The sequence below is a fragment of the Manis javanica genome, chromosome 13, assembly GCF_040802235.1.
Source record: "Manis javanica isolate MJ-LG chromosome 13, MJ_LKY, whole genome shotgun sequence".
Taxonomy (NCBI): domain Eukaryota; kingdom Metazoa; phylum Chordata; class Mammalia; order Pholidota; family Manidae; genus Manis; species Manis javanica.
Window position 1 is genome coordinate 80,030,330 of NC_133168.1, and position 26,355 is coordinate 80,056,684.

Sequence of the window (26,355 nt, forward strand, 5' to 3'; positions counted from 1 at the left end):
CTGCGCAATCTGACATTAGTTGAAAAAATTTTTTTAAACTCTAAGAAGCCATGTATAACATATTTCAGCCTTGAGTCCCTATTTCCGTAAGTGATCTTGAGTAGCATTTAATAAATTCAAACACTGTTACTGAAACCCCATGTGTGGCATGTGATCCCTAATTATCAGAGCATGTCCTCTGCCAGACCTGCCCAGGGAAGCGGCTCAGGGCAGGTCAGTACATTCATGAGCAAGCAGGGCACCCCAGAATTGATGGAGGGATCAATGGACAGAATGTGCAGGAAGAAACACATGCAGGGTAACCCAATACAACATCAGAATGATGCCAGGAACATGTGGATGTCCTGTGAAACCCGGAAGAGGTTCTGTGACACCCAGGAAAGTGCTGGGTGGTGCAGGGAGCCGTACCTTTAGGAAGCACTCCAGTGAGCGGCAGGGACGCTTTTTAAAAAGCACTTAGGAAACAAGGCTTTTTAAAAACATTCATTACATCCGTGGTGCTGTTCAAAAATGAACGTGCTTGATTATGTCTAAAACCAATTACTTGTTCAGAAATTGTCTCTGCACAGAAGGCAGCTGGTAGAGACCCTGCACACTTACCAAGCTGGGACTTTGAAGGTGGGAAGGTGGTAATGGGGTCTGTGTGGCCAGGCACAGCCCCATCCTCAGTCCTCACAAACATCCAGGTGAGAAAGGCCACATGTTCCACTCACAGGAAGACAGGAGCGCCTGCAGGAAGGGCCTTCCCAGACCCCATGCCGACAGAGCGCCCCCACGGCAAGGATGGCCTGGCTCCAGGAGGCCACACTGCATGTGACAGCAACAGGCTTCCTGCCGCGGCGGCATTAGTGGGAGCTTGACCGATGTCCTGACGCATCTACACGCCTTTGTGAGCCTGGTCAGCATGCGTCTGACCAGCCCCAGGTAGACCGACCAGCCACCAGGACAGCCCCCCGAGCTGCATGGTGGCCCCTCCACTCTAAGCTTCGCCCAGGGGCCATTCTGCAGCCTCAACACAGCAGGGCAGGAAGCCCCTTATTAAAAATACCACTTGTTATGTATCAGTACTGCTGAGAAGGGGTCGCGGAGGAGGAGGCGTGCAGGCCTGGCAGAGCTCCGCAAAGCACTCTCTCAGGTGCAAACATTACATGTGCCTGTCATTTAAAAAGTCTGGGGAAATGGTGAAATTATGTCAAGGCTACTGAAAAGAACTGGACTGGCTCAGTGTGAGTGCTGCAGCTCAGAAACGTGCACACGTTTATCTGCGGGAGACACGGGGTTTTGCCACATCTCCTGACACGTCGGCCCTTCAGCACAAACTGCAGGAAACCGAGGTATGCAGACAGCTGGGGAGCGCTCCAGGGTGGATGTGTGACCAAAGGATGTTGCTGCAGAGATGAGCACATGTCCTTCTAATCAATTGCTCTAAGACCATCAGCATCAGTGCAGGAGGTCACGTGAGTCTCCCAGGGACCATGGACTTCCCACAGGGCACATTCGAACCCTTCCCAGAGGGAGCCAGGCATAGTTCCAGATAGTGGGGCATCCTACGTGACACAGTCCTGGAGAATGTTGCTAGCACCCTTTCTTCTTCACCTCAACACCATGTTTCTGTTAAACACACGTAGCTGTTAAACACACTGGGTAGCTCATGAAAATGAACAGTAAGGTGCTAGATGTCAAGCTGAACCTAACAGTAGCTGGTAATGTGATGGTGATTTGCAGAGCTGAGTTACAGAGAAGGGCTAGGAGCAACCCAGCAGACTTCAGAATCACCTTCCCTGGAAAGCCCATACAACTCCAGGCTGATGTATGTGACACAAAAGCAAAGAAAGGAGTGACCAGTGGGGATGTGAGACACGATGGGGCTACAAAGCGTGGCAGCGAATCCAGGGGCCTAGGCAGGGGCAGATGAGCTGGAGTCGGCCTAAGATGTCTGCTAGGACCTGGTGTGCTGAGAGCAGGTCTGAGTCTCAGCTTATTATGCTCCCTAAAGATTTAGTGACAGTCCCCGGCTCCTGGGCCCCTGCAACCTGTGAGTGGAGTCGCTGGCATCTTGCACTCTCTGCTTCAGGGTTCTCCCCTGCACCTCAGAGGCTGGCTCACTGCGGTGTGCGAGGACCCTCAGGCAAGCACCCCAGCCTGCATCCTGCAGAGGGAGGCCTCCTCTCCCGCGTCCAGAGCAGCCTGCCAGGGAAATGCACCTTCACTCCCACTGCCTTTCGTCAGCTCCCAAGTTAGCCGGCCCAGCCGGCACAGCCAGAGGCTGGCCAGAGGCTCTCTGAAATTACATGTAACACAAGGACAGAACCCTGCTCTCCAGACGGCGTAGGAGTCTCTCTCCTCTTACTGTGTAGCCAAGGCAGACATATTCAGCCTTCATGCAAAAGAAGTATTTGCTCTAGTATATTTTAATTCAACTAAATCTATTTTTTTAAGTCAGCCTTGCTGTGTATAAAGTCCTGCCACTTTTCATGGTGACAGCTAGTGAGCATGGGGCTTTTGGTGCCTTGACATGCTCTGGGCTGAGGAAGGGTCAGGGCACGGCATGCTGTGACCAGCTATGTGTCCAAGCGGCAGAAAGAGGAGGAAACCATGCACTGAAGGTGATCCAGACACACAGTCAGGCAAAGGCCCTCCAAGGGCAGCTTGTCCGTCTGGAAGAACAAGTGGCTGGGGAGGTAGAGGCGAGCCCCCACAGATGCCAACAGCTGGGAACTCAGATTCATTCAGGGTTTCAGCTTCTGATTTTGCACACTGTAAACATATGTACGGTTTTCCCAAAAGTGACTTTCCCTCCAATCGCACACATGTTAAGAAATAAACTCTTGCTTGAGTCTCTCATTTTTATTGACACAAAGCAGTGTGGATGCTAGATTGCTGGCAGTCAGTTCCATTAAGGAGCAGAGAACCTGAAATGAAAATGCACCTTCAAGTTCACATGCCCCAAATGTTCTACATTAAAGGCTTCTTATCCCCTGGATCAAAAGTCTCTTTCCTGAAAACCAGGTTCCTTCCCCTGGGCGGGAAAGCTTCGTGCTGAAATGGCGCTCATAAAGGCAAACATCCTTCCCAGGAGAAAGTAAACTCCCGTGGGCAGGACTGTCACTCACCTGATGTCCAGCACAGGTGCCCTGCAGGAGGGTGAGACAATGAGCACATTTAAGTGTTTTCCTACTTACACAAATCGTGACTAAGGGAAATAAAAATAAATTTTAAAAAACAATTAAATGTTATTGCCTGATCTGTAATTTGCAACCTATTGGAAGGAAGGAAAGAAGGAAGGAAGGAAGGAAAGAAAGAAGGAAGGAAGGAAGGGAGGGGGGGGGAAGGAGGGGGCAGGGAAGGAGGGAGGGAGGGAGGGGAGGAGGGAGGAAGGAAGGGAGGGAGGGAGGGATCCAGAAGCTTCATCTAAGAATCTGAAGTAGGCTTGGCAAGATGCTCATGTACCATTGAGCTCCTGGGCAAAACGCTTGCTAAAAATGCATATTACTACCAAAGCATTAAGTTAATATTTTCTTATTGTCTTCCTCTGGGCTATATTATTAGGTGGATATTCGTTTTCAAGCTGCTTTATGATGATGGCTGCATGCATTGGCAGAGTGAGGGGCAGAGAGGGAAGCATCCTGCTGGCTGTGTGCTGTGAACACTCACTGGAAGAATGTTGCCTGTTTATCCAAGGCAGCCTCTGGGTTGGCAGTAGATGAAACTGTCTGTGCTTAAGCATATGTGACCTGGTTTACATAATCTTCTTTTGTTGTCTCATTTCTGCTGATTTATTGCTCCCCAGGATCTCCGAGGACATAATACTCCCCTTGCCTTGGTCAGACCTCCTGTTCCTGCCCCCCAAGGGCAGGGCTGGTCCAGATTCTTCCAGCTCAGGTCTAAAGGCTGGAAGCTTGGAGACATTAGGAGGTCAAACCAGATCAAAAGAGATTCTCCTTATGTTTCACACTGCACACAAATATTTCCCCAACAATGCTTTTTGCTTAGAATGATTTCCAGAAAAATATATTAATAGCACCCCAAAGTGCTGCCCTTCTACCACCAAAGAATAACATGCTTGGAGGTGAGGGCTCTGGGGCTTCGTTCATGGCCTCATAGGAGAGGACACACACAGCCGGTCACGGCTGTGGCCATTTCTCCAGCAGAATGCCCCGGAGGTGACGCGGCAGCTCCAGACTGAGGTGCAGGCGGCCCTGCCATGCTGGTCCTGTGCAGTGCTGGCCCCTGATACATCTCTGCCATGTGAAGGAGAGAAATGTCTGCCATCCAAAAACACAGGTCCTGGCAAGTTTCAATCTCTCCCAGGGATGCAGTGCCTCCCAGCACCACAGGACACGACCCTGGGGCCACAGGTGCTGAGCGGTGAGGGGGGCCAGAGAGGTGGAAAGGGGTCATGGATGCAGAGCCCAGGCAGCCACAGAACAGAAGGTCCACGCAGGCACTGTGCCACATACCACAGATTCCCCGAGCCAAGCCTCTCTTCACACCTGTGTGGCCACAGCTGGGACATCCCAGCTGAAAATATGACACTGTCTGCACGGCTGCCCCAGGGCAGCCCTGGAGACAGCTGAGGAGGCAATTCAGCGCTGCGAGCAGCAGGGGGCAGAGGGACCGAAGGGCAGAGTGCCTTCCGCTCAGCTGCAGATACCTGAGGGTGGGGGGCGGGATGCCCGTGGGCCTGGAGGGAGGGAAGGGTGGGGAGGGGGCTGGCACACGTGCCGTGCAGGTGCCACCTCCACGCTGGCACAGGGAAGTGGGTGGCAAGAACAGGGTGGCAGCTGGCCCCGTAGCATGACCCGGCCCAGGGGGCTGCAGCAATCACCAGCATCCAGAGCATCCTTGGCAGGACATAGAACGCAGTGTTGGCCCGTTTCACCCATGCTTTGAGGAGCCAGACAGCCCAGCCAGGTGGCGGCAGGTGCCAGAGGCCTGTCCCCTGGAGGGTGGCAGCAGCTCACCTTGCCCAGGCCACCTCGCACCAGCCACCAGCCAGGTGCCCCGAGCCTGGGCCGCAGAGCCACAGCTGTGACAGGGTGGGGGTGTCGTGTGCGAACGCGCCCACCCCACCAGCTCTGGAGATCCACGTTTGCCTGGCCAGCTTCTCTCGGCACAAGGGCTGGTGTGCACAATGCCACAGCAGATGCACAGGCCTGCCTACGCTGACCAGAAGCCCAGTCTGGAACCGCTGTGGCGTCTCCGACATCCCAACCAGGCCGCCCAGCATCCCGAGGACGTTCACCCACCCCTGCACACTCAGCATGCCTCCTCACCCCGGCTGCAGGAGGAGCCCGGCTCTGCGAAGGTCGTGCTGGCCCGCCTTCCTGGGTGCCTCTTCCCCCGGCAGACGTGCGGCTGACGCATGGAACTGGGGGGGTGTCCTGAGTGTTTGACTTCCCTGGCACCTTCCTGGCTGTTTTCCCACCTGTAAGGCAGTGGCTCAATCCTGTGTCATTCTTCTCCCTAAACTTTATCAATAGAAAGACATCCTGTGTCATTAAAGACAGTGTCCTTTGCCCTGGTCCCACAGGATGGTATACATTTCCCCTCTAGATAAATATTTTCTTCTGTATAATGTTATAATATGTTTTAACATTTATCCATGCACATCTCTAAAGAGAAGAAAATAAAAGCTAAGAAGATATCCTGTGGGCAGCCGAACAAGGCGTGAGATAAGCCACTGCCTTTGACATCAGAGGATCTGCCATAGCAGATTTAAGTCGCGTTTGTTACAATGAGAGACTGAATGAATATGGTGATTACCTGCCTCTCCTGCTAATTTAGTCAAGGCATCCCTAACAAATCGAACTAATAGCCCATAAGCCTGGACCTTTAAGTCAAAAGACAGTAATTTAATAATTCAAAGTTTCTACTGGAAAAGGAAATCCACAAACATGAAACAAATAAAGAAAAGCATAAGTCTGTATCATGTGCATTATAAAGCAATATTTTGCAAAAGCATTTTGCATCTGCTTAGGAATGAAAACTAAGGAAAACACCATCTGCCCCAGTGTTTCCCTAAATAGCCTTTCAGTATGTGCATCCATCCATCCCATTATTTTCAGAAACCTTCTGTGGTAGCTGAGATAAAGTTGTTTAAATATTGCTAAATCTGATCCTCTCGTCTTTGACCTCAGGTTATGTCCATAAAAGCACTTTAAATTTACTGTTTATAACTAGCTGGAATCCCAACCAAAAACAGCGAGGACCCAGGGTAACTTTGTTGGCATTAAATGAAGCATTCATAATGGAGTGTTTACATGGCTAATACTTGTAAAATGTTCTACCATAAATATCATTCCCCACAACAATCAGGATTTAGGAACACAAGTGCAGTTTAAAAGTCCTGGGGATTATACATAACCATGCAAGCTTAATAATGAACATCAAAGCCCAAAATACCATGATATAACTATCTTTTGTTTCTCACATTAAATGTCTAATAATGTTGTCTTATTTACTAAATGTTGATTCCAAAGATGGAATTTCTTTTTGGTAAACCTTCAGAAATGCTAGAGGTCAAATACGCACGTGTCCATGCATGTTCACTATAGCACAGCTCATGGTCCACAAGATGGCACCAGCCTCCGTGTCCATCGCCAGCTGAGTGGGTGGACACGTGGTCTACCCACACAATGGAATAGTACTTAGCCGTAAAAAGGAATGGAGTACCAACACATGCTACCATGTGGATGAACCTTGAAAACATTATATCCAATGAAAGCAGTCAGACATAAAAGGCTACAAATAGCATGATTCGATTTATATGAAATGTCCACAACAGGTAAATCCACAGAGACAGAAGGCAAATTGGTGGGTCAGGGCCTGGTGGCAGGAGCGCTCAGGGGCAACCTAAAGGGCATAGGCTTCCTTCCCGGGAAATGAAAAAATGTTTTACAGTTGGGCAACGGCAATGGCTGCACAACTTTGTGAAGGAACAAAAAGCCGCTATTTTATTTACTTTAAAATGGCTTATTTTGTATCTTGTGGATTTCATCTCAATCTAAAAAAATAGAAAAAATATGTTAGACTTGGAAAGGTCACAAAAGCAATAAAAACCTCAGGGACAGCGACCGTGTAGTGAGTCAGAGAGTCTGTGGACCGAGAGCTGAGCAGCTCTGGTCCCACTACAGGCGGCAGGGCCCCCAGCAGCCCCTCGCTCGTGGGGGCACACAGCCACGGCCTTGCCACGGTCATGAGGCTGGTGGAGTGATCTGCGTGCCATATGCATGGGTGTAAGTATGAAACAATGCACCTGCACGCAGGCACATGCACTCGCAAACTATATGAACCTGAGTTACGAACATCCAAATGTGGGGGCGCCGCTTTCTACAAGGAAGAGTTTGCACACTGTTTAGAACACTCCCTCTTGCACTCACTCACTAGGCAGCATTTCCAGCAAGAAAGTAGGTGCTTGGTGGAATTGTAATTTATAGACAACATTGCAATAGTTTCTCCACCCAAAGCTCTTCCTTGAAGACAAAATACCTTTGACATATTTTGGGTGGACTATTTATGAATCACTAGTTATGATGGTTTGAGGATAACAGTATTGACTCATAATTGCATCATCTGCAAAATTTTGAGAATTGTTCCATGATCATCAGATGGAACAAATCCAACATCTTAGGATCTAAAAACATTTGAAACATTTGTCTTCTGTTTCTAATCCACTTACACAGGTCATACCAACCTTTTGTAGCTTAATGATAAATTGGCTTAACAGACTTCTTGTGGGAATGGGGCACCGAGCCACTGGCTTCTGGTGAAGAGTTGCTCTGAGGCCCTGAGAGGGCTCACCTGGGGAGCAGGTGAAATGGATTGTGTAAACACAGATTGTACACATTGTTTGAAGAATCAGGCTCCACCCACAAGAAGGCTGAAGGGTAAGAAAAACACAACACCTGCCGTTGTTCCCAGGAAGGTGCCTACAGTCAATACTTATCCAGACACAAGGTAAGAATGTGGAAAACATGCACTCATCAGTCCTCAAGCTTCTAGAACCCAGTGCAAACAGCAAAGCAGCAAATGTAGGGCTGCAGTCATGGTGACAGTGATGAAAGCGTCATTTGTCTGTCTGCACAGAAAAATGTCTGGAAACAATCTCCCTCCCAGTGAGCCTCAGTTTAAATAAATGAGAAGGAGTTCAGGTTTGAGGATAAAGCTGTTGTACAGTTTTGGGTAAGTCCCTTCACACCTCGGAGCCCAGAGTCTCCGTTTGCTGTAAAAGGGGAAGCTAACGCCAATCACATCGCCACCATGAGAAGCACGTGACCCTGTGGGCGAGTTAACAACACTTCTGGGGCGCAGTGACTCACCGAAACCTCCTAACAACAATGGCAGGCTCTGTTATCATCCTATTTGTAGATGGAGAGACCGAGCAAGGCACATGCACTGAGTGGCCCAAGTTGCACCCAAGGGAGGATGAGGCTGGGATTGGACCCAGGCGCTCAGGCCCCAGGCTGTGCAATCAACCACCATGCTATGTGTCTATAAAATTCACTCTACAATTACATTATCCAAAAATGATGGCTTTTATTATAATTCATTCCAAATCTACTTGGAGCAACAGAGGAAGGATGACAGATTCGGGTGGTCTTCTCAATTGTTTTCCCTGGCAGAGGCCTAGATATGCACAAACAGCCATGCTGGCAGAAATCTAAAATACTGACAACAGATTTGATTAGATTCTCAAATGCGCATGGTTAGTATACTTTGTGTTTCCTGAATGCACACAGATACTGGATTTATTAGTATCTGTTTAAGGCTATCCAAGAATACCTTGAATTCCTGACTTTGTATCTGCTTTGATTCATATACAGACGACAGATGTAGCTTTGACTATCTAGTTGGATCACAGAAGTGAAGGTACTTGAGGCCAAACCAAAGTATAATTTTTCAAGAGATGTAAAACGTGCTGGACAGCCCACAATGCCGTGACTTCAAGTGGAAACCATGTGAACGGAACAGGAACTAGTGGTAATGGGCACCTTGCCTAAGTTTTCCTTGTTCCCTTTTTCACAGCACAATCTGATGACAAAGCAGAACCCGCAGGAGTGAAGTCAGAAAAGAAGTCAGCAGCCACTTCCTGACGGCCGGACAGAGCCACGCAGACAGTCCTCCGAGGGCATCTGGGCCCCTCTGGCAGCTGCCTCGGGAGGACCTGTAGAGATAAGATGAGGGAACATGAAGGGCATTCACGCTCTTCTGCACGATCTGGACAGAGATGGAGCTGGGAATATGCCACCCTGCCTTTCTGAGCTGGGCAGATGAGCATGGCGGGTACCTGAGGCTGATGGTGAGTGCGGCTCAGGGGCACGTGGGTCACGGGCTGTGGGGAGGAGCAGATCTCTGCTTGGCCAGTGAGCCTGTCTCTGTGCTCAGCCATGGCAAATGTGGGCCACTGTGCCCGGAGCCCATTCCAGGCCCCTGGAAGGATCTGGTGGAAAGGCTCACAATGTGAGGACTTCGGGAAGTAACTGGTTGCCTAGACCCAATTCGTGGTTTGTAGCACAATCTTTTAACTATAAATTTATTTTATGATGCTAAAGGAATTATAAACAAAATCATGACCTTCAGTCAAGGAATTCTAGCAATGTACAATTCCCTTGGGTATCATAAAGGGATTTTTGCCTCATAGGAACACATGAATTGTATAGACCCAAATTCTTAAATGACACAATAGAATAACTCCAAATTTACTAGTAAAATAACAGAATTCTACTGAATGTTCTCCAAATCTCCAAATATCTTTTTAAAAAATATGTGTTCATAAATCATAAAAGAAAAACTAGCATGTGCACTCAATCTTGCTTGGATATTTCTTCAGTTGAAACACATGATGCTGGTTTTAAAGATGCACATCATGTGGAATCAATCTCGTAATTTGTTTGGAATCTTCTCAAAAATGAGATATGCCAATCATTTAGTAATTTAATGTGGAGCAATATAAGTAAAATACTATCAAATGTAAAACTACTTAATTAAAAGGGTGCCATCTGGCAATCTATCCAGGAGGCAGCAGTTATAAGGAAAAAGGTCATTTCTATGGTGTCCCAACCAGCCCTGGCCTCTCGAACCACCTCACTTGACCCATTTCCCAGGCCACCACCAGCTCCCAGGGAGACACGACTGTTCGAATGGACCTCCTGGAATCTGCGGCTCCTTTTCCCAGGCACACACCCCTCCAGCTGTGCTGTCAGGCCCTGAGCACCGGTCTGGGAAGGGCTCTGGTCCACTCTGCCCGGGGTGTCTGTGTCCACGCTTGCTTTCCTGGCGCCAGTGCTTGTCTGTGGCATGACCCTCCCACCCATGCTCCTGGGGTTTCCCGTGAGCTCGTGAATGCCGAGCTCTGGCCCTTAAGAGGGGCTTTGTGTGGATCCGGAGGGTGAGGGCAGGATTCAGATACGGAATCAGGACCCGCGGTCCTGGGTCCTCCTTCCCCACCTCAGCCCCATAACCAGGCTCCAAACTGAACAGTGTTTATCATGCCCTGTGCCATGAACTGGGAGCAGGAAGCCATGGGATGGTGCACAGAATACCATGCCCCGTTCCTGCTCGATTCTCCGAGACAAGGTGAAATGTCCTACCCCGCACCTGTATGGGTGGTATGAGACACCTTGATCTTTGGTTGCACAGCCCTGTGTCGGGAGTCACCTGGAGTCAGAGGCAGCAGAACCCCCCAGTCCCCATGCCCAGCTGCGGTACTTCCAGGAGTCAGTACTGGAAGTTTGCAGAATCTATGGGATGCTGCCTGCCCACATGCCAGGGCGAAGTGGACGGTGGGTCCAGCTGCTGCACCTGGGGGAGCCACTTCTCCTCCAGCAGGCCCCACGGCCCACAGAGACCAACTGTCACAGGTGGGGTAAACGTGCCGGAGCCTCCCGGGGCTTAGATTAGCTCAGACCTGATTCGCCTCCCCTCCACCACAGGTACTCCCAGGGGTGAAGGAAGGACAAACAAGCACAGCTGATGTTGGCCACTCCCAGCAGACACCAGGGGAGCAGGTGCGTACTGAGGCAGGACGGCGTCCCGTCTCAGTGGGTCACCGTGGAGGCATAGCTCGAGCACATCAGTGGCCCCATTGCCAGAACTCTCCCAGGTCTACAAGGAGTGGGAGGGACCCTGGACGTCCAGGGGAGACAAGCCCACAGAGTTGAGAGGACCGGGAAGCTGGCTGCTGGCCAGAGCGGGTGGGTCAGGAGCTCCTGACAGCTGTGGGATTGGGCCCTGGCTGCCCAGACCCCTAGAGACCCCTACAGATAAGGCCCTGGTCCCTTCTGAGGTGGGTGGACTTGTCCCATGCAAATCTTGCCCCAACCCCTGTACCTTCTCATGTCGCCGGATGCCTCAACACCCAGGCAAGGAGGCTGTACATGCCTGGCGTGCTGTGGAGGCCCATGCTCTTCACCTCCCACACCTTCCCCCAAGGAGTGTGGAGTCCTCGTGGGCTTCTGCCCATGAGCCCACCTCTCACTACCCACATGGCCCTCCTACGGTTTACTGAACCCTCCCCTCAGGCCACACCTGCACGGTAACCTCAGCCGTGTCCTGGCTCGCCTGCCCCAGAAAGGCCCGTGTTCCTCTGGGACAACCATAGCCCCAGCAGGTGCGGTCCCATGCAGGGCAGCATCCCCAGGGTCTGTGGTCACCTACCTGCCAGCGCCGGCAGGAGCGGGGAGACCATGTGGTCTAGAAATGCCTGGGCTTTCTCACCTGCAGCATCTGCCCCATGAAAACTGGGAAACACCTTTGGAACTTTCAAAAGCACTGAGAATGAACAAACCCTACTAAAGCTGGATGCCAGCGTTTCTGCTAATGCAGATTCACCAGATCCTTCGCAGTGCCTCGCCTTACCTGGTGCCGGGCTCCCCACTCCGTCCCCACCGTGCACTAAGCAGTGTGCTAGAAGTGCAGGGTTCCTGTGGGCCATGCCACCCATGCTCATGCAGAAAAGGGAACGACCACAAGAGAGGGCACCCAAGGGCCACCCTTGCCCAAAACGCCTGGAGCTCACTACAACTTTCCTAAGAAAAATCGAGAAAGCCCAAGGAAGAGGGGATTGTGTGTGTGTGTGTGTGTGTGTGTGTGTGTGTGTGTGTGTGTGTGTGTGTTGTGCACATTGTGCAAGAAGACTTCCCACCTCTGGTATTTAAAAAAATAGCAAGGAACAATCATACCTTTCACAAAACAATTATGTATTGCTTCAAAGATCTCAATCAAAATAACGGAAAAATGCAACTTACAGCACGCTGTGCGGGAGGAGCACAGGAGGAACCACCAGTGCAATCTGGAAAGAGAATCTTTAGAAACCTCAACGTGCTTTTGGATGGATATTTTAAAGTATTTTAGCAATTTATGCTTTAATTATAGTTTTTTTAACAAAAGTAAAAATTACTATGCTCAGTCAATGAGCGCGAGGAGAGGCGGTGGACAGAAGGCGTGGTCTCCACCAGAACGCAGAGCACACCTACAACATCTGGGCATGTCTTTGTCTTTTATCCAAAGGGGAGTGTGTTTTTAAAAGCAGTGATGAGGGGAACTTCATGTGAATTTCAGGGGGTCCCAACATTGCATCCTTCACAGAGCAAACCCCAGGATAGCAGGACACAGAAAGGACATCTCAAGTGTGCTGCATCGTTCACCGTGACCAGAAGACATGATGCCCCCAGACACGACTCGGCTCCCGGCTGGTGTGACCTGAGACGCTCGTCCTGAAGCTGGGGGACCCAGGCCACCCTGTCTGTAGGGAAAATTGACCACCTCCCTTTAGGAATAAAGATTGGGCCTTCTCGTCTTGATTATGCACCATAATGAAGGCAGCATCTCAAAAAAGTGTCTTCAGGACTGAATGTCGGGCAGCTCTATCTCCTTGGAAATTCCCAGAGCTTCAAGCCACAATCAAAGTGCTGGGCTGCACCAGCCTGGGTACAGGAGGGATCATTGGCTTCTGCCCTAGCCTGTGAGAAGCCCTGGTCACCGAACAGGAGTCACTTCTGTCCCCAAATAAGTCCGACAACACAAGATGAACGAAGCCCACCACACAGAGCAAGAGGCATGAGTCTGATAATTTCTGCCTGAGAAGCTGACGTCCGTGGTCCACAGCCCCAAAAACATGCAATCTTGGACCTGCTTCTGGCTGGCAAATGGCGACAGCAGAAACCCCTGCCCTCCCCTTGGCTCCTAACATTCCAGTTTTAAAAAATGACGGTTTCACACAAAGGGGGAGGTAGGCTTTAACAGAAAATGCTGGGGAATTGTCACAAAGCTGCTCTCATTACTCCTCAATGTATTTACTGAGAAAGGTTTAAATGTAGCCCTGTGTTGAACTCTGTGTGGATGCTGAGAGTTTGAGGGGCTCTCGGAGAGCGTCCACTCATGCACGCAGACCTGGAGGAGCCGGGAAGGGGTGAACCGGTCGGATCAAAGTGGCCCCTGGAAGCCATGGAACGGAACCAGCTCGTGGCACAGCGGTCTCTGAGCGCGATGCTGAGGCCGGCAGGGGCCCTGTGAAAGCCCATCATCCATTCAGCCCGTCGTTCAGTGGAACTGTTCAGCACCGCCGCCAGGCCAGGGGCCAGCAGGTGGAGGGCGGTGCCACTCTCAAGACAGAGGTTAAACCAACAATTACCAAGAAACAGCCAACGAGGCAGTAATCAAGAGCTCATAAATTCTAGGAGGCATAGTACATGGGGTGCCGACCAATGAAGCAGGAGACCCGGGAGCCCCCCAGAACAGCGATACTGCAGGTCAGACAGGAATGGGGAGCCCAAGCTCCCAGGGGCCAGACACATGTGAGCCCTCAAGGGGGTGCCTGCAGATTTGGGGCGTGGAGGGTATGCCCTTCCAGGTGGAGTAGGGAACGAAACATGTGTCCTTGAAATGTCTAAAGGCCCTGTGTCAGCAACAGGCCAGAGCGCAGTGAGGGTCAGCCTTGCAGACAGGCAAGGGTCAGGTGGTGGTCCCTGATTTGCTGTGCAAGCAGGAGGGACCCTGCATGTCTCAGTCATGAGGGGGCATCCTGGGAGCTGTATTTCAAAAAATTCCCTTGGCCTCTTCATGCCCATTAAATAGGATATGAAGATAACACACACGGAGATAAGCAGAGTATTGGTAACATTTTAATGCGTTGCTAAGAGATATCTTACAATTAATTACCACTTACCGTTTTCATTCTGTGCTTTCTGAGAGCCTTAGAGGTGCTCCACACTCTGTCACAGCAGGTCCCCCGGCCAGCTCTGGGGGTCTGGCGACTTTCTGGGACGCTGGCCCTGCAGCTAGAGGGGAGTGGGTGGAAGGTCCAGGTCAGCGTGGCCCATTCCATGCGGCTCTCTCCCAGCGTGGGTGTGCAGCTTCAGTAGGCAGGAAGTACCAGTGAGCCCAGGGTGCCAGGCTTGTCTGAGCAGGAGGCAGCCTCCTTCATCTCCGCAAGGCATCATCGCAGAATGTCCACCTGTCCTGGTGGACAGCCATCACCAGACTTTTTCTACTTCATTCCAATTCTCATAATTACTGGCTAATTATGGAATATTGCATAATTATATTGGAACTGAGATTCTTACGCACATGAAAAGACATTTTGAGCCTCAGCCACGCATATGAGAATCAGTGAGGTGAATGTGGCTGGTGGGGAAGGACCAGAGGTTCAGGGCGCCCCAGGGCTGGCACTGCCCCCACTGCTACAGCAGCACCCCCATCCCGGCAGAGTGTCTCACCACTGGTGTTTCAGGGAACCCCCTGTGTTCGCCATCCCTCCTTCTGTGCTGCACAGCCTCTGGCTTTGGGGACGAGCAGTGACTTGCATCCCCTCTGGGCCAGTGAGGGGCCGGCAGCAGTGTGCTCGTGAGCCCGAGGTCCTCACACAAGAGCAGAACTGCTCGCGTACAGGGTCAAAGCTGCACTTGGTCTTGGCACGGCCCCCACTCCCTCTCTGAAGAGCCAGCCCTCCCTCCGCCCTCTGGCAGGGCCCCCTTAGCAGTGCCTGAAGAGCTGGTCTGGGAGAAGCACCCCCTTTCCCAGCAAAGTGCAAGTGTCCAGTATTAGACGAACCCCTTTAGGAGAAGCTCCTCCTCCCAGAAGGTGCCAAATTCTCTTACGAGCAGGCTTTGCCAAGGTAAGGTTCTTCTAGGAAGTCTGGATCCCAGAAGGCAGCACAGTGCACATGCAGATGGCCGGTGGGCGCTGCCCCTACGAGAAGGCAGCTCCTGGTCCCAGGCCATGGCTTACAGAGGGGCCAGGCTCCCTGCCCGTGCCCACGCATCTGTGAGGTTCTGAGGACATGCATTATTCTGTTGGGAGGCTCACTTCAGCCACAAGCAATTCCAGTTAAAAAATGGACCCTAAGAAAGCTTAAGAAACACATAACACTTAGTTCCTCAGCATCTAAAACTGCTAGTCAGGAAGTTCTAACATCGGACCACACCTAATTTTCTACTCACAGGTGTAACTGTTTCTTTTAAAGAGAGCACTCTCTACTATGAAAGTTTCAGGTTTGCCCAGCCCTGGGCCTGCATGGCCAGGACCCCTGCCACAACCTGGCCACGTCTCTGCACCCCCAGATGTGTCGATCTGGAATGCCACCCGATATCACCACCTCTCCTGGTCTCTTAAAATCTGTGGTCTATTCCCTGTCCAGGCCCCTCTCTCCACCTCCATGTAGCCGCCTGCTGCTCCTGGGCCCATCTTGGCTGCTGGCTGAGATGTTTAGGCACAGAGACTCAGGGACGGAACAGTGCTGAATGAGGAAAACCAAAGGTAAATCTCCTATCTGTGCTTGGGCTCATTCACAGTGTGACCGTCACACCTGTCCCCCCTCTGTCGGTGCCTGTAGACTCTGGAGCCAGTGCAGCAGCCACAGTCGGTGTAAGAAGAGTCCCTGCCCCACTCCAGAGGACAAATCATACAGTCCCCCCCACCCCACCGACACCCACCACTGTACGTACTGCGGACTCATAACGGGCACAGAGATGCATCTATTATTTTATCATTACCATTTTTACTATTATTATTATTGCTTTCTGAGTGTGGACATTATTTGAAATAATTTAATTTTACATAAGAAGCAGTTCAGTAAGTCACAGCAGCATAAGAATGTTTAAGAAATAAAATGTGGTGGCTCAGTGATGTGGTGATTCGGGTTCCTTGGGCAGAAGCACTGAAACCCGTGAGCACAGGACACGTTTGGGCCACTCCACCAGAGACCATAGTTATGAGTCCTTTACGTTAAAACACAAGGAGCCAAAGCCTTAACTGTGACACAGAGAAAAACTATGCCATTTTTCCTACATTTGTCCTTTGGCTAAAAAGTAAGAACTTTCTCTGAGCTTTTAGGGAAATAAGGGACAGCCACATAAAATCATGATCACAGAATGATTACCAGGGAGTGTGGGTTGATGCACAGTTAACTTTGCTGCTATTAAACATGGTTGGTCTGATGACAGAAGCTGTAGGTCGTGTGGCAAAGGCAGCCCCTATGCTCATCATCCAGCTGAGCGTGGCCCACACGAGCTCACCCTGAAGGCAATGAGGCCTGTGACACCACAGCCCTACACAAGTCTCCCCATACTGACTCCTCCAAAGATAGAAAGCAATTATGCTGAAAAAAAAAATCACATTCTTGTCAAATGTTTGAATACTTTTACCAAAATAAATGCATCTTTTTCTTCTAAGTGTGTTTGGCTAGGAGACAATTAATACTGCGAGGCTGGTTAGGTGCCAGCCTCTTTCCTAAATGCAGAGGAGGTCACAGCTCCATGGAAGCATCAGCAGCCTATGGATGCTGACTAGTACCATGTCTCCTGAGACATGTGCAGGGTAATGAAGTTCACTCAGGATGCAACCAACCAGCTGTGCCGGGTGCTGTAGGGACACAGAAGGAAACCATGCAGTCCTCACTCTCCAAGATCTTAATATCTAGTTGGATGAATTTAAATAAGTACTGAAATTAATATTCCACCAACCACAATATAAATACCTACACTAAAACACCCTTCAAAGTAGCATTTTAGACAGATTTATGTTTCTCAAGTTATTAGGGAAGAAAAAAAAAAGGATACAGATATGCTTCTTGCTCAGAAAAGCAGATGCAAAATTCAAAAGCGAACTAACAGAAATGACGAGAACGTCTGTGTGGGGAAGATCAGGGCCACAGATGGACATCTCGAGCCACCCTTACTCCAGAGACTCATGCATATGTAGGGAAACCACCAGAGGGATGCAGGTGCAATACTCGAGCTGGCTGCATGCACCACTTAACGCTACACACAGCTCCTCGCTGTCAGCCACAGGCTGCAGCCCTGACACCTCAGGAGCAACAAGCACACCCAGGGTCCAGATCGTGGCTTTTAAGTCCCACCCTCTGTGAAAAGCCCCCAGGCTCCCTGAAGAAATGACTGACTCTGGGACTAATGGGGGAGGAAATATACAAGAGGATTTTCTTGTAATGTGAGAGAGTGAGAGAGGAGGTCTGTCAGCAGGACAGGGGCTGACTGCAAGTGCTGCCTGTGGCCAAGGCTGGGACACTTAGGGCAAGAGCTACAGGCCACTGGACCATAACCCCATGTAAAATAATCCCCATGTCCCCTCACTGATACCAGCACATGGGCAGATAAATAAGTAAACGGGGAGAATAGACAATCTGTGCCCCAGAGTAACAAATAATTTATGTAGATGCTCCACCACTGGGAGGACCACCACCTTACACCCCTAAGTGTGGGCTGAACTCAGTGACCCCCTCACAAAGGGGGGGAACAAGGGTAAGTGTCCATTGAAGACCCCTGGCAAACATGCTCCTGACCTTCTGGGGAGATGGAGGAGCAGAGGGTTTGCCCTTTCGTTGTTTATCACGGAGCTCCACAGGTTGGCACAAGTTAACTGTGAGTCTCCTCCCACCAGCCCGTTCTTCCCCCTCTTATCTGCTCAGTGTCAACGGGAAATAAATGTCACTCATTGCAGCTGCAGGGAAACAGGATGACTTGTGCACAACAGGCTCAAGAAATCGGGCAGTGGACGGGAAAGTCTCCAGCTTTCTGGAAAAGCAGGAGGTGCCACAGATACGAACATTCTGTTACTGACTTGGTGTTGCGTTCCTTACTGTACAGGGGGCATTTTCTCACATCAACTTCTGTTAAAAATCAGCTCTGCTGTCTGGACTTAAATCATTTTGAAAAGAGTCCTGGAATGGTGTTTCTCATGAAAAGCAATCAGGACCGATGGGCTGATGGAGACCAGCACACCGGGCCTGCGGCTCGTGTATGACATGACTATCCAGCTGACAAACAACCAAAGACCCCAAGGGCAGTGTGCCCTCCCACCTCCCACTCGCTTGGGCACGTAGCTGTAAGGGACCGAGGATCTGCCCAGTCTGTCTCCGGGCCTCCCCGCACCGGGCAGCTGGGAAACCAGCCCCAGATGGGGCACAGCAGGAGCTTCCAGCGCCCACACATCCCAGGCTCCCCTCGCAGCTCCCTTCTGCACAGTGCAGACCCCAGAAGGCCACCTGGGGAGACCGCTGGAGGGAGGCCCATGAGCCACACAGCAACAGGCAGAGGTGAGCAGTAAGTCATCTGCTACAGATGCTGAAAACCAAGCACAGGGTGTGAATTTTGTCCTGTGATGAACAGAAAGCCACCCACAATTTAGAGCACAGATATGATAAAAGCAAAGGTTGAAGCTGTTTGCAAGAGAAAGGATAGAAGTGTGCTTGCAAAAACACCCCTGCGTCCTGTACACAGAATCAACTACAGATATTTCTCCAAATATTTTGAGACAATACCTGACTAGCTAAAAGCCAAAACCCTTGACTACTCAAAAAAATTGCTGCATTCTCACAACTGTTTACACAAAGGCTCCAAATGCAGGGGAAGCCGAGCCTGGCAAGGAGGGATCCCACAGGGCCCCGCCTCCCCACCTGCAGAAATGAAAGAAGAAAAATGTCCTTAGAAAAGCACATTGCTAACAAATATATTTATTTATAACTTTTAAAAGAGTCTTTGGCTATCTCATTGAAGCATGGATTACATACATCAGGCCGTTTTTGGAAATCATTATGATTCAAGATCACAGGCCTTCTTACAGTGTGTAACTCCACAGGCCATGTGCACATTTAATTCTTGGATTAGGCGGGGGCGGAGTCTAGAGATCACAGGTCCAAAATACCGGCTAGGTAACTGTACTGAAGAACTAACAGGAACTGAAAATGTTTGCATAAGGAACTCAGTGAATTAAAGCTCTTTGAAGTACATTTTTAAATGTTCTCTTGTAACCATCCTATGCTCTCTCTCTCTTCCATTAAAGGAGTATAGAGACTTTATCGTGCATGCATTTTTTTAACAATAAAATCACACTTGCATACAGAACCTTGGCCGAATCTTCAGCAAGGAGTTGGCTCCCATCCCACCAGCTAAGGCCCCAGAATGGAGCGCAGGAGGCAGGAGGTGCTAACGGACAGGCTGACACACCTTTGGCCAGTGCAGAGGGCTGCCAAGGCCGGTCCACCGTGAGCCTGCCGCCTCCCATGTCATCCACTCATCAGAACACTGGCCTGGGGGTGAAGTTCACTTTGGTTCAGAATCAGTTTTGATTTTCCTTATTGTTATTTTCGGGGTGGATTTCTTTCCCAACGTGAGAGGTGATGCCAGATTGGTGGAATGCTGGCCAAGGGGTTTGGTTTTCCACTTATATTCACCTTAAGAAATATATTGGCTTTAAAATATTAAGCTTTGGCCTTATTCTTTTGCTACGCTGTCCTCTGAGAGGACAATAGTGCAAACTGTACTGAGACTTTGCTTTTCTGAATTCCCTTACATCTCCATCTCAGACTTACCCTAGCAAACTGGTGAGGCTGGGCGTGGGTCACCCCACCTGGCAGAGCAGCGGGCGTCCAATGCAGCCCACACCCACCCCAGGACCCACTCCTCACACCGAGGTGCACTTAACACAGGGTGGGTGTCGCTGCAGCAGTGAGACCTCAGCGAGGGGAGGCTCTGTTTGTTTTCCAAGCCTGGACTTCATTCTTGTCTCAGCTGGTTGTTATTAGGGCCTTTGCAGTAGCAGTGACAGATCAACCGCGGCCAAGTCTCTGAATTTTTACACAGACTCAGCCAAAATCCAATCTGCCACGTCCAAAAGGAGGTGAGAGGAGTGAAAGGAGACAGGGTCTCCATGCAGCTCCTGATTGGGTGACTTCACATCACCATTTTAAGATAGACCAAACTATGTAAAAATCTATAGGGAAACAATGTATATTTAACTGAAGTAATGTCAGTGAATCTCAGAGGTGATATTTGCCTTTTCAATTCATTTTCATGATGCAAAAGAAATAAAAGGAGGTTGGTTCGTGCTAAGTTAACGGTGACTCGCTGCGGGGAGAGCCCCTGGAGTGGAATCCAGCTGCTCAGACAGCATCGCCACAGCCAGCCTGGCCCAGCGCAGGAGTCAGGCCGGGGTCACTTCATCCATTGGGCTTAAAATACACAAAGCAGTGGAAACAAAAGGCTGCACTTTGTACCCACCGCGAGTCAGGAAGGCTGCTTGGCAGCTCTTCCAAAGGGACGTGCTGGCTCCCTGTCCCTGAGAACCAGGGTGACGCCTACACCACAAATAGTTGCTGGAGACAAACAAGGAGGCCCAGCCTTCCTTCTTGGAAGCATCTCTGCTGCTAAGTGGCCTTGCCCTGCACACTCACGTGTCTCTGCAAATCACATCCAATTCAGATGTTCACCTTCGGAGCCCTGTAGTTATGCCCCTTCTTGTTGTCAGAAACAGCATTGTAATGGCCAACAGTGTACAGACGTTTGCTGATTTATTTACCCTGTATCTCATAAGGCAGCTTCCATTTCTACCCTCATGACAAACTAAGTTTCCTGAACGTCCCTTTTCCTGAAAACAACTAAAATGATAAATGCAATTTTAAAATCATCTCTTTTAACTGCACCGCTGAGCTGGCAGGTAAATAAGGAGCCCTCAGTGGCCAAAACCTAAAGTGTACAAGGAGAGGTAGGGAAGCAAGAGCCTGGTGTGGCCCTGGGTGTCCGATGCCCGGATGAGCCCGCTTGGCTCCTGTAACCATTGCTCGGGCAGGTCTCTGGGCACAGGGGACCTTGCTTAGGGAGGAAGCTGAACAGCCACAGTCTCCTCGCAGTGACCCCTTGGCATTGCAGGAGGACAGCCACACAGCCATGGAGGAGGGGAAGTCCCCTCCCACCAAGATCTGGGTCACAGATGAGGCGTGTGCCATGCTGGCCCACCATCAGCCCATGCGCGGCAGGAATGCCCTCAGAGCGATGCTGGGCCGCAGGTCGCTCTTGCCCTTACTGACCAGTTGTTCTGTTAGTTTTGTCTAGCTGTTCTATCAGCTGCAGAGAGGGAAGTGTTAAGGTCTTAGTCTGGATATGGAATTTCTGTTTCCATTTTTAATTTGGCCAATTTTGTTGCATGTATTGGAGACTCATTCATTAGGCATATGCATTTTATAATTATTTTGACTTCCTGATGAACAGAAGGACATTTTACCATCATGCAAACTTACCCCTTATCTCTGGCAATACTCGTATGTGAAACACTGTTGTTTCCGATATTCATGTCCTCACACCACTGACCTACATGCTTTATCTTTCCCATCCATTGATTCTCGATTATGTGCGTCTTCTTATTTAAACATTGCTTTTGTAGACAGCATACATTTTGGGTTTGCATTTTATCCACCCCAACAATCTTTGCCTTTTATTAATTATACTTAATGTAACTACTGATAAGATACAACTCAGTCTACCGTTCTATTATTTATTTGTTTTTCCATCTGATTTTTGTTTTCTATTTTAGACCACACGTTTCATAAAGATATCTGTCATAACTCTTCTTGATCTATGGAATACTGAGTCAGAGAGAGGCATCAAGTTTCTCACAACTAATGTATTTTTTGCTTTTTGTACAATTTTTGTTCCATATAAATTTACTCCATGTTGTTTGGTGCATAAAATTCTAGAGAAATTAAAATCATTCTTAATTTTGGGAGGCTTGAAGCTTGTATGATTTGGGGGAACTCGTTAAGAAAATTATGCATGTAAAATTAGGAAGAAATGAGAATATTCATTTAAAATAAAAGAACAACAAATTAAAAGTGTTAAAGATGATGATTGCTGCAAGCATCACACAGTCCAGAAAATAGCATGTCTTTTTCAGTTATTTAACAGTGCGGCCCGTATTTAACAGTGCGGCCCACTTGTATGCAGTTCTAACTGCATTTTTTGGCTGCATGCGGTCTTACCTTCGTAAGTGCTCATATCACAGCACCAGGTAGGTGGGGGTGGGGGGCGGTGATCAGAACATCTCATGAAGTCACCCCAGCAGCAGGATGCAGAAGCGACTGTGACCCACTCAATCCCACTGAACCGAATGTTCCCCTGCCCCCGCTGCCCCAGCCAGTGACCCCCCCCATGGTGGGAAACACGGTGAGGGTGGCACAGGGCAGAGACAGGAGACCAGCATCATGATCAGTTCCCCCAAAAAGCTGAGGTATAAACAATATAGTCAGAGCAGGAAAGATTCCATCTTAAGGTTAAGATGCCATTTTAAAAACCAGGAAGTTAGGAAATAAGATTCCTAATGTTAGGCAGAAAGAAATGAGTGGGATGAAAAGGTGAGAGGGCCCCCCAAAGATGACTCAGGGAGTTGACCACAGAACCAGAAAGCCAGAAATGACTCAGAGAGTTAATCAGATGAAGCCACAGGGTCCAGGGGTGACTCAGGAAATGCCCAGCATCCCCCCAGATAAGAAACATCAGAAGTACAGGCACAGCACAGCCCCTGTCCCCATTTCACCAATCAGAAAAAGCCAAGAGAGCTGACAGCTGTCAATCAAGGACCGCTCTGCCCTACCAAAAACCACATGAAAGAATCCTCCGAAGGAGCATCTGGGCCTGTCTCACCTTAGGCAGCCCACTCAGTTACTCTGCGCAGTGCATTAAAACTTAGTTTGCTTTCCTGACTTTGGCCTCTCGTCTCACTGCATCTGACTTCCCTGCGACACCCAACCACCTCTCCTTCCCAGCACTAACATGCTCTTTAGCAAACACAATGACTCAGTCCACTCCGAGGCAGGGCGGGCAGTCTTGGTTGATATGTTCCCAGAGGGAAGCTGCTATCCTGGAGAGGAACTGGCCCATTTCTTGTGTTGTTAATTTTGCAGAATTACCTGGGGGACTGATAATAGAAGAAACTTAATGTCTCTCACCAGAGCTAGCATTTAGAGACAACTTCACAAGTCTAAACCTCTCGGCCTTTTGAAAAATCTTTAAAATGGGGAGCCCCTAGCCTTCCCTGTGCCTCCTCTCCGCGGACTCACGTCCTTTTCCTCCCTGTAAGTGCGTACCTTCAAGTAAAGCTTTCTCACTGCTCAACTTACTGCGTTTTGCCTTTTTGTATTTCATTCTATTTCCAAGTCTCCATTTTACCTCAGATAAGTAGGGGGCGCTGCTGAGAGCTCAGATTTGGGCCCGCAGGTTCCTGTGGCCTGGGGGATCCTACGCAGAGGCCCCCTCTCCCTCCCTCTGCACCTCTGCACTCTCCTGCCCTCAGCTGCCCACACCACCGCTGCCCCTCATTTCTAACTCCTGCTTCAGTGAACTCCTTCCTCCCCACGCTCTGCTCTTCCGACCGGCTCCATTCTTTCTCACTCAGTCAAGAGCCCTCCCCTGGGCAGGCTGAGGTTCCCCTGGGGTGTGCAGGGTGAGACCTGCACGACGCAGCTGCCCTGCAACGAGGGGAGTTGATAGGAAAGAGGCTGTGGGCTTTGATGATTGCCCCGAACGCCTGTTAAAATCTCACAGCAGCTCACAGCGGCCAGCGAATGCTGGGGACCCACTGGGCCTGACGAAGACCCTTAAAGGCTCAGCGCCATTAGCTTCCCTGCGGATTCAGCCCTGACGGCGAGTGACAGGAAAGCAACTAGCACTGCTGTCAGGGCTTCTTGCTCACCCCGACAGCAGAAGCCCCAGCTCATGAGCGCCCCAACGTCTCTCCTCGACAGTCCATCTCCCAGCAGCATCCAGTGCTGGAAAACACGGGGGCAACATTTACAGCTTTAAAGAAAAATTGTTTAAATAAAAACCCTCCCTTCATTTACCCATTCACTCATTCAACAAATAATTAATGAGTCCTTTGTTCTCCAGGCTGTACCCCAGGTGCCAGGGTGCCTGGCTGTGAATAAAACAGAGGCTTCCCCCCCCCCCCCGCGGGGCTGGCAGTGCTGGGGAGTCAGGCAGACCCTGGGAAAGAGGCTACCTTTGGATGCAGCAGGTCCTAGAAAGACATGCCCTAATATGCCCCAAACCGGGACAGTCCAACCCATAAAGCCTCCTGAACACATCTCAAGAGATGCATGAGACAGTGAAGATGCCTACGTGGGACCATCAGATTTCGTGGAAGGGATACAGGAGAGAGACGGGGCGCACGGGCCCGGGCCGGGGGGCCCCGGGATCTCAGGCTCATTCCTTGATCTGTGAAATACAGGCATCAAAACCCAGGTTTCAGAGGAGGTCAGTGAATCACAGCACCGAAGTAAGATAGACGCTGGTAGCCGTTACTTTAAACAGTTGTTCAAACAGTTTATCACACCTTTACTAATTACTTTGGACAATGTTACTGTTAAACTACGAACCTAAAATCAGCTGAAAAGGCAACGATCAACTGGTGTTCTCTTTCCAAGAGACATGCCTGAACCAAAGCGATTCACAACGACGGAACGTGTAAAAGCAGCAAGTCCTGCCAGCAAGCAGCGGCTGCCCACGCCACGCTTTGGGGCGTAAAATAATGAAATGTACATATGAAAACTGTTTCTAATACAGAAAGACTGCCCGTGCCATGCTTTCACGGTGTCCCCTAACGGCACATTCCTCCGTTAAAAACTTCCTTCAAACACCGGCCGCCTTCGGAGGCTCCCGGCGCGGGGTGGGGGCCGGGCCCCGGGGGATGAGCGCGGACGAGCGGAGCCGGCGCGGGGCGCAGGGCCGGCAGGTGTGGGGCGGGCGAGGGCTCGGAGGTGGGCGGCGGCAGTGCGCCCAGGACGCCCGGCCCCTGGATGCGCGCCTCGGGGGGCGGTCCTGGCGGAACGCGTTTCAGAGACCGGGCGGGGCGTCCGAAAGCCAGGAAAGCCGCCTGCAGGGGGGCAGGGGGCGGGGGCGCCGTGGTGGGTCCGCCGCAAGCCCAGGCCTCCACGGGGCAGCCCTCCCTGCGCTCCACCACCGGCGGCGCTACTGTACCTTCCGCTCACCTCCGCCAGCCTTTCGGGGGTGAAAATGAAACATGCCGCTGCCTGTGGCCCCAGGCCCTGCAGGGGCGCCCGTGACACGCTCCTCCCGACGAGACCCCGGGCTTCTCCCCAGCCCTCGGGTCCCGGCTTGGGCGTGCGCTTCCCCTAGGCTGGGTCGGGGCCCTGCGCGCCCCGGGAGCCGTGTGCCGGCTGCTGGCACCGCCGCGCACGCCTGGCCCGTCAGGCCCGGTGCAGCCGCAGGCGGTTGAGAACCCGCGCAGGTGTTTGCCCAGGAGGAGGCTGGCAGGGGCCTGGGCGTGCACCCTCTGGGCGCACAGGCAGGCTCAGCCGGCAGGAGGCTGCCCTGGCCAGGCCTTTGCCGAAGGACAGAGCTCCGTGTCGGGGGAATATTGCAGGTAGCGTGACAGGACGCGGCTTTCTGCCACATTTCATGGAGTGACAACATGCCGTGAGGCGCAGCACCGGGACACTGTGGTGGGTTGTTGCACAGTGTTTGGGAAGAGAATGCTGAGCTTCTTGTCTCCTCTGTATCTCACTTTGGAAGGGGGCACCCCAAACATCCTTCCCGGCGCCTGGGGGGCTGGCAAGCTCTGGGCCCCTGGGAAGCATGACTGACACTGGAGGAAGGGGCGCTGTGCTTCTCGCGGGGGAACTCTGGGCTTTTAATCAAAGGCATATCCAGGCCCTCCGATGGGTTTGTTTGTGGAGATCTGAAGCTACTGTTTACTTTTCAGAGCAGTTTTTATCCAACATGTATGAAAGTGCCCAAGAAGATCACTGCTGCTTATAAATGGCTGTGCCTTTCGTGATCTTAGTTTTCTATTATCACTGCCCTGTTTGTTCACTTTATATGCAGACTGATGAACAAGGGAAGAAACGCCACTTTTCACCACTCAGGTGTCCCCTGCACTGCAGTGCCTGAAAAATAGGAGGTCCTCCAGAAACACACCTCATTGTCGTACATCTGCAACATCATGGCATCTGCCATGTATCACTGCCCCGACCTCATGCACTGGGACACTGTGAGTCCATGGTACCAACACTACAGATCAGAGCAACAGGAAGAGTTGACACATTCTTGGTTT

The 26,355-nt window shown here is 50.7% G+C and overlaps 2 long non-coding RNA genes across 2 annotated transcripts; both read right to left on the bottom strand.

The window, feature by feature from the left end:
• Positions 1 to 2,840: 2,840 nt before the first annotated feature.
• LOC140845750 (uncharacterized) lies at positions 2,841 to 5,462 on the bottom strand. The gene is made up of 3 exons (XR_012124620.1): positions 5,277 to 5,462; positions 3,114 to 3,134; positions 2,841 to 2,912 (listed from the first exon to the last, which is right to left on the bottom strand). It is a non-coding gene; the product is annotated as an uncharacterized lncRNA (long non-coding RNA).
• A 3,576-nt stretch (positions 5,463 to 9,038) lies between these two features.
• LOC118972880 (uncharacterized) lies at positions 9,039 to 25,887 on the bottom strand. The gene is made up of 3 exons (XR_012124359.1): positions 25,260 to 25,887; positions 14,168 to 14,279; positions 9,039 to 9,166 (listed from the first exon to the last, which is right to left on the bottom strand). It is a non-coding gene; the product is annotated as an uncharacterized lncRNA (long non-coding RNA).
• Positions 25,888 to 26,355: the final 468 nt, after the last annotated feature.